The sequence below is a fragment of the Acyrthosiphon pisum genome, chromosome A1, assembly GCF_005508785.2.
Source record: "Acyrthosiphon pisum isolate AL4f chromosome A1, pea_aphid_22Mar2018_4r6ur, whole genome shotgun sequence".
NCBI classification, from domain to species: domain Eukaryota; kingdom Metazoa; phylum Arthropoda; class Insecta; order Hemiptera; family Aphididae; genus Acyrthosiphon; species Acyrthosiphon pisum.
Window position 1 is genome coordinate 76,672,407 of NC_042494.1, and position 8,173 is coordinate 76,680,579.

Here is an 8,173-nt window from a genome sequence, read left to right on the forward strand (position 1 = left end):
GAAAGATCACTTTCAATTATATAATATATTTTTTATAAAATAGAAATATAGATTAATTATTTTTTTTTGATTAATTTTATTTGCAAATATAAATATGGTCATCAAAATGCATATTGTTATTTTGACAAAATACTGATTTTATTAATTTAATGATTACAACAATAAAATATACCTAACAAATTTTTCTTAAATACTTAACAATTTTTTTATTAGTTACCCTGAACAAATAAATTATTCTTTGTTCTATATATATTATATATTAATAGTTTGAATAGAATAGAATATAATATTATTTTATTATAATTTTCCCAAAATGCTTATTGAAAATTAAAAATCGTATATTTGACGAAAATGATAAAGTATTTTCTTTAAACCGTTAACAAATTAAACCAAAATGTACAGAAAACATGTATAAGACCATAATAATATAATGTACTATTACATAGTGGCAATAGGACCGCTATTATAGGTAGTAGCATAGGTAGTGAATTTGTACGATTATTAAACATATTTTATTTACGACTGTTTTCTGTATAGCGTGAAAAATATCGAAGTGTGACTCGGCATATAAAAAAATGAAAAATTGTAAAATTCAAGTCATTGCTCGTTTGTGTGGTGCTAGAGTCGATAAGCAATGTGAACATTGCAAACCATAACCAATAAATTGCATAAAACAAATAAACAACAAACCATCACCATCGAGGAATGAATTCTCGTCTATGTTCGTGCAATAATTTATTAACGTATAGTAAAATGTTGCTGTAGATATATCGCACTTTCCCCTAAAGACTTTCATAGTCAATTTTTTTGGTTCCGATCTCGTTTCACAAAGGTATTCGTGAGGCGGTTGCAAACCGCTGGAAAATACAATGCGACGTCAAACTTAAAAGTATAAGTTACCTAGATAATAACTTAACCTATACTTGCATATAGTTGTAGAGCTGTTTTGAGGGAAATTCAACGGTTTACACCAATCTAACTCGCTTTTCACACCTCGAGACGTGCCTTAAAAATATGATAAATGTTCGTTTTTCCACAGCGACTCAATCGTCGGGCAAGTGTATTGTAACGCATAATATATATAATATTATAATAACAAACATAAGACATAATATTTCAATCATATCGTAATAATATACAGTAAAACCTCTTTATAACGGACACCACGTAAGACGGAAAATAACAATAACAGTCTCGTATAATCTATCTACATCTTGTATATTATTTTAGTCTCCGGAAAATCCTTTATAACGGGAAAATCATTTGGTACTGATAGGTAGCGATTCCGTTATATTAGGGAGATTGGTTTTACTGTATATTAGATTACTAAAAAAATATAATATATTTTCAATAATAAATAATATACTTAATATATTTTTAATAATAAATAATAATATAATATATTGCGTAGGTGTCAATACTACACATATTAATATAAACATAGTGGAACGCGTATTATTATTTTTTTTGTATTTTTTTTTTCAAAAAAAACGGTGCGCGCGCGTAAGACAGGTGACAGTGGCCGCGGGAAATAGACGTTACCTGTGCGCGGGGCTGTCGAGGGTGGTGGCGGTGGCAGTGATAACTGTTGCGCTGAGCTTGTTCTGGCTGATGCTTCTTCCGCCGTCGGTTGTCGTACGTTACTGTCGCCGTACAGTGTACAGTCGCCGCCGATGTCCGGAAACGCGGTTGACGCTGCTGCTTGGTGCGCTGCGGTGATCCGGTGTCGTAACGTCGCGCGCGCGCCCGTGAACGTGTGCGTGTGCGTGTGCGTGTACGTGTTGTACGTGTACGGGTCCTGGTCTGGGTGTGTGTGTGTGTGTGTGTGTGTGTGCGCGCGCCAAAGTCGCCGCCGCCCGAGCAACCGTCAAGCACCGGGCAAAAGTATCGGGGGGTATCGCGGACGCACCCCACTCCACCCGCTCTCACCAGCCCCCCAACTGTCTCTCATCCCCCGTCCAACCGTCTAAATGCCTACGCTACACCCCCGACCGGCTCCCCGCCCGAAGCGTGCTCTAGAGCCAACTCACCCCCCACCCCCACCGCTACTGCAACCAACGTTTCGCCGTATGACGGCTTACGGGGCGACATCTGGTGCCGACCCTAGAAAGTAGAACTCGACTCCGCAGCCACCACCGCATTGGACGCGTATTATTTTTTTTTTCTACATAGGTTTGCTGCACCTATGCCGGACTGCGGATAACCTGTTAACGCACACTATATATTATTACCAGCACCATGGTCGTTGTCGTCGTCGTAGTCCGGGGAGCCGGGCGACACCATGGCTGCAGCTAGAGCCGGCGATGATATTTATTTTACGCTAATTATTATTCTACCCCCCCCCCCCCGCAAGCACATCCCTTGTCCTTTTGTCGGCGTTTTAAGCTGCACCCCCCGCAATGACGGACTTTCGAACTTTTGGTCTCCGGGCGGCCTCCCGCTGACTAATCACCCGTTCCCGCCGACTCTCAGCGTACCCTGCTGCAGCACCACCGATATTATAATATAGGTACATACCTAACACGCCGTATATACAAATTATAAAACCTGCAATATATATGATGATGATTACATATTTTCGTCCTTCCAACTACACAATATGTTTAGTTGCGATATGTTGCAATATGTTGCATACATAATGCATAAAATATTATAACAGTTAAATTTATTTTGAAAACGTTTTCTTAAAAACCACCTCGATATAATATGCAAAAATATGCAAAATTATATTTTATATTTGAATTATTCTCCGTATTTTAATACATCTGTATTGTATAATACTACTTTGTTATTTTGCACATTATATACGAATACATTTTTTTTACAGCCTGGCCATGGGGTAGATATCAGTAAAATATAAAAATACTGTGCCTCAAAACATATTTTAATAGTTTGCGTCGCCACTGATGCACAGATAGTGCATGCAGTCATATCGACAATTACTGCATCGTTAGGTATTACTAGCCAGTGGTTTTGACATAAGTCCCTCTTAACATCTCTTCAAATATAAATCTTTGAATTCTAAAGAGATTATATCTCAAAAAATATGTATAATGAAAAGTGTTCAAAACCTGAAAATGCTTCAATTTTTGGTTCAAATATGTATCAGAAAAAAAATACCAGACATTTAAATTATTGATAGTGAAAATGTGTACGACGTTTAGCTCCACATAGGTACCTCTGTGAGTCTGCTTTTTCAAAAATGAATTACTTGAAGAAAAAGCAAATTCAGACCCCGACTCACCAACGTACATCTGAGCATGAAGATATAGTGTGCACTAACCGTACTCCAAATTTAAAACTGCCGGTTGAGAGCAAGAGACCTGTCACTTTTCTCATACTGATGCATTATGTAATTTTTTTATTTTTTTATTATCTACGTTTTATGATGTTTATTAAATTTACTTTTTCACACATGAAGCTTACATATAATGAAGCACATAAAGATCTTATACCTAAACTTGTTTTATGCAAATTGAGTTTTAATGGCTCGTGAAAATGTTCCGAATTCCTAACGTGGCCCTCCGGGAATAATAATTGGTGGCCCATGCACTATAATATTACGGGAGAGATGTCACTACGTCCACGTGGCAGGCCGTAGCCATTTTCCTCCGAAAACGATATACCTACCGTTTTCCTCCACTGTCCATTTTCCTCCAATAAATAATAGATGAAATAAAAAAATAGTTAATATAAATAATTTATGCATATCAAAAAAATAAAAACATTCTTTAGTAGGCTTAATCGACAGCTGATATAGATATACCCGATACCAGAATGTATCAACCGAAAATGTTATCCTAGCCTAGTAGCGTTTGAAAAAAATGCTGTCTTATGTTATTTACAATTAAAAAGTTACGCAGTTTGTGCGTTTATCGTTATTTAAAATTAAAATGTTATTCAACTTGTGCGTTTATCGTTATACAGAATTAAAACGTTATCCAAGTTTTTCGTTATCGTTATTCAGAACTAAAACGTTATACAAGTTTTGCATTTATCATTATTTAAAATGGTGTTAATACCTATAAAATTTAAAATTAATAACTAATTCGGGTGGGTAATAACTAATAGCCCTATTTTTCGTTTAATGATATTTTATAAATTACATTTTGCGTTATGTTTTGTTTAATAATATATAATATATTTTATTAAAAGTTATGTTTTGTTTTGCGGTATTTAATTATTTTTGATTATCGTTTTCCATTATAATTATATATTATGTTTACAAATTTCAATCGTTTTTTGTCAAATATAACGTTATTATAACGTCTGTAAGCACTGGATCGTAATACTACAACACTGGTTAAAATATTGGAGGAAAATAGACATATTTACAGTCTAAAATAATGTGGAGGAAAATGAAAATCAACTTTTTTTTTTGTGGAGGAAAATGGACAGTGAAGGAAAACGGTATCTCGTTTTTGGAGGAAAATGGAACCGCCCGCGTAGCACGACTTTGGACATTTACCGGTCGTCGCATTTATTCGATATTAATATTATTATATCTCGTACGACTATTAGCAATCATATTTGGATCCGTTCGATATTGTATTACAATAATAATAATGACGACGATGAAGAAATATGTCGATCGAGTCTGAATGGCCATTGCGACGCTATTTTACGCCAGTGCACTGCAGTGTAGTGCAGCACATACACGATAATATTCTACATTTCTACTATACATATTATTATTTTTATTATTATTATTATTATTATTATTATTATTAATTATTAATATTATTCGTAAGTATACGTTCGAAACAGAAAACATCTGGAAATAAAGAATAATGTCCATTTAGCTGACCATAGAAATAATGGGGCGGTGAATATTTTAAAAACAACGAAATTATCGATTCTGCTGAATTTATATTTATCCCGTGACAGAGCATTTGCGTAATGATATTCCACATGTCATAATATTACTATCGGAACCTACATAGACTATAGAGGTACACGATGCGCAGAATGCCGATAGAGTTGTTCAGTATTTCTTGAGATAAAAAAAATAAAACGGTCATAAGAACTTTATTGAATCGCACAATCGCTACGAGAAGGTAGGCTTTAGGGTGAGTACCGACAGACTACCGCTTGGTTTTTTTTTATGGAGGTAGGTACCGTATATTATATACCGGCTGTACGACAAAATTAAAAAATAGGTACCTACCGCGTATACCGCGGGTATATTACCGGGTATACACGCGTCTGCACGGCGCCAGGTTGTTAGACCTTCGCACTGCAGGCGAAATAAATATTTTTTACTGGGCAAATTTGTTAGTATTAATTATGTTAAAACAATGGTTGAGTGCGCCAAGTACCTCCACGTTCATAGTTCTCTCGTAAATGAAGCCAATGTCAGAATCACGTAGACGGATACCTAAATCCGTCTAAATATTATTAACATAATTTACTCGCACCGTTCTGATTAAAGTGATCGTGTAATCCCCCAAAAAACGCACCACGGGTAGGTACAAAGTAATCGTTTTTTTTTGGAATTTCGTTGCCGTTGTTCAATTCAACCACGCCATAACAATATTATAGTACAATGCATTGTTACTTTTTGGACAACAACAACAACTATTGACGTGAAAGTGTGGAATTTAAAAAATAAACTATATAAGTATAGTTATATACTTATATTCACCATATTATTATTATGTTTACTTCCCAATATTTCATACACATTATCTAATGGGTTTTTATTTCAATCGTCTCGGAATTATATTTTTCAGGAGTTGTATGTTGTTTGTAGGTAATCCTAAGTCCCCGGTGACCAACTTCTTTATTTCATTGAACTTGTCCCAACTGTTACGAACCTGTTAAAAAAAATTGAAAATTAACTTCATAAGAAATAAATGATTTTATAAGGTATCCTTTTAAATGTATTAGTATAATGTAATAATACATTTAAACAGATAATCTAATTTTTATTCCACTCAATCTATATTCTATACTGCCACTGACACATTTATTATATTATTTATCGTATTAATTATTTAATTTATAACGCATAACATTTATAATTATCTATAATAGTTGTATACTGAAGGCTATAATAATAAAAAAAAAAAAACATTTATGTTGTGGTTTTAAAATAATTTAGAATATTTTACTTACACATTTTAAAAATAGCACTGTTCACGATTACCAATAACTTTTTAAATAATAATCGTATATAATGATCAACCTCTTGCAAAGCATTACATACTATATACATTTTACATTGATATGATTTCTAATTACGTTTACTTAAGAGAAATATTTTTCTGTAAATTTCATTTGTTTATATAATTTTTATTTCATACAAAATTATAGAATTACAAGAATTTCGATCAAACCAACTCATTTTTATTTATATAGTTACCCAATATATAAAAGTGATCATGACGTTATGTTATTAGGTTTTAGGTATGTAACGTTTATTAATTTTCGAGACTGATGGTTTTTATTAGGTCTACTAAAATAAAAGAATAAAAAAAATGACTAATTTTGTTTTAAAACGTTTATACCTAAATTATAATTGTAATGTATTAATCATGTCCAATAAATAATAACCTATAGGTATATTGTATTCTGTCCAATTTATTAAAACATTAATTTAAACGTATAAACACAATAGGTGCACATTAGTGTAAATAAGTTCGTAAATGAGTACGTGTAATTCTGAAATTCTAATTTGCATATACGCCTGGAGCAATCACAGCACATAGTTTACAAATGATAAAACTATATACATTTCGCAGAACCAATTTAACCGTAACTATAATTTCAATTTACTACGATTTACGAAGATACAATAATATTGAACTATACGCACGTATAGTACACCTACCGCATAGGCACAAATAGGGAAGGGACTGTAGGGGCTAATAACTCCTCCTCCCATCCCCCCGAAAAAAATTATATCCCATGCTTTTTGCACCTAATGCACCCATGTACCTACATGGTATTTTATTTGAAAATATTTATTGTTGACATAAATAGTATGAATAACTTTATACACATGAAATAAAATATAGTCACCATCGCCTAAATCAGTGGTTCTCAACCTTTTTTGTTTCATGTCACACTTAGCCACTAGTATCCATCACCCTAACATAAATATATTAAACAATTTAAACTGTACGTTTTACGAACGCCTTTTATTTTATTCAATTAAAAATTATAATTATGTACTTTATTTAAGTTGCAGCCTGCAGGCAGGGTTGGACAAGATACTCAAAAATGCAGTAGTATCGCAATATAAGATACTAGATACTTGGCTTTGGAGTATCTCGATACTAGATAGGTACTAAATGTACTTGGCTTTAGAGTATCGCGATACTAGACATTCGATACATTTGAATATAATTAGTCACAGGGTTTTTAAAAATTACTTGGGGGATAAAAACTGTGTCTCCGTCAAGTAATGGAAACGGCAAGGAATATTATAAGAACATTATCTACTTTATTACCGTCACGCAAAAGGTATACTATATTACTATATATATACAAATTCCAGATATTCTAATAAAGTACAAATGTACAGTAAAGACGTTAAGTCCCGTTCGTGTATCACAGATATAACTAAATTTACTATATGATTTATCGGTAATGGGTTGAAAAATAATTTCCAACAACCTACAGCCATCAGAAAATCACCAGTTACTAGTAAACTTACTTGAATATTTGTATTCGTAAAATAATTATTAAGTTATATTAAATATTAAAATAATACTTTACTTAATATTTATTTTGATAGTAAAAAGCAGAATTGTATCGCATTAATGTATCGCGATACAAGATACTCGATAATAGCGGTTGCAGAGTTCAAAAAACATTTCCATTTTAATTTGGCAAAAAAAATAAAAAGTAAAAAATATATTTAAAAATAATAATGAATTATAATATCATGCATTATGTTTGTATTATTATATTTATTATCATATGTCATTCTGACGTTGGTGGTGATTATCAGCTACATGATGGTGGTGGCAACAAGGGCATCAATCAGAACCTAGGTAGGTGACAATATTATAAAAAAAATAACTAAGAACCAACCAAATTTATTTTATTAAATAACAGAAAATAAATACACAACATAGATAAACGAATAACGATGTACTTATGTAATATGTCATGTATTATAATATCATCAGTAAAAATAGTCTATTATTTACAATAACAAAAAATT

The 8,173-nt window shown here is 32.6% G+C and overlaps 1 protein-coding gene across 2 annotated transcripts in view; it reads right to left on the minus strand.

Moving 5' to 3' along the window:
* LOC100161375 (calexcitin-2) overlaps window positions 1–1,699 on the minus strand; it is a 99,569-nt gene extending 97,870 nt beyond the window's left edge. Inside the window, exon 1 of one of the 2 annotated variants that reach the window (XM_029487553.1) lies at window positions 1,543–1,699. The gene's annotated coding sequence lies outside the window, so the exon portion shown is untranslated. The remainder of the gene's footprint in view (window positions 1–1,542) is intronic. The other variant, XM_001950669.5, reaches the window with a different exon arrangement.
* Window positions 1,700–8,173: the final 6,474 nt, after the last annotated feature.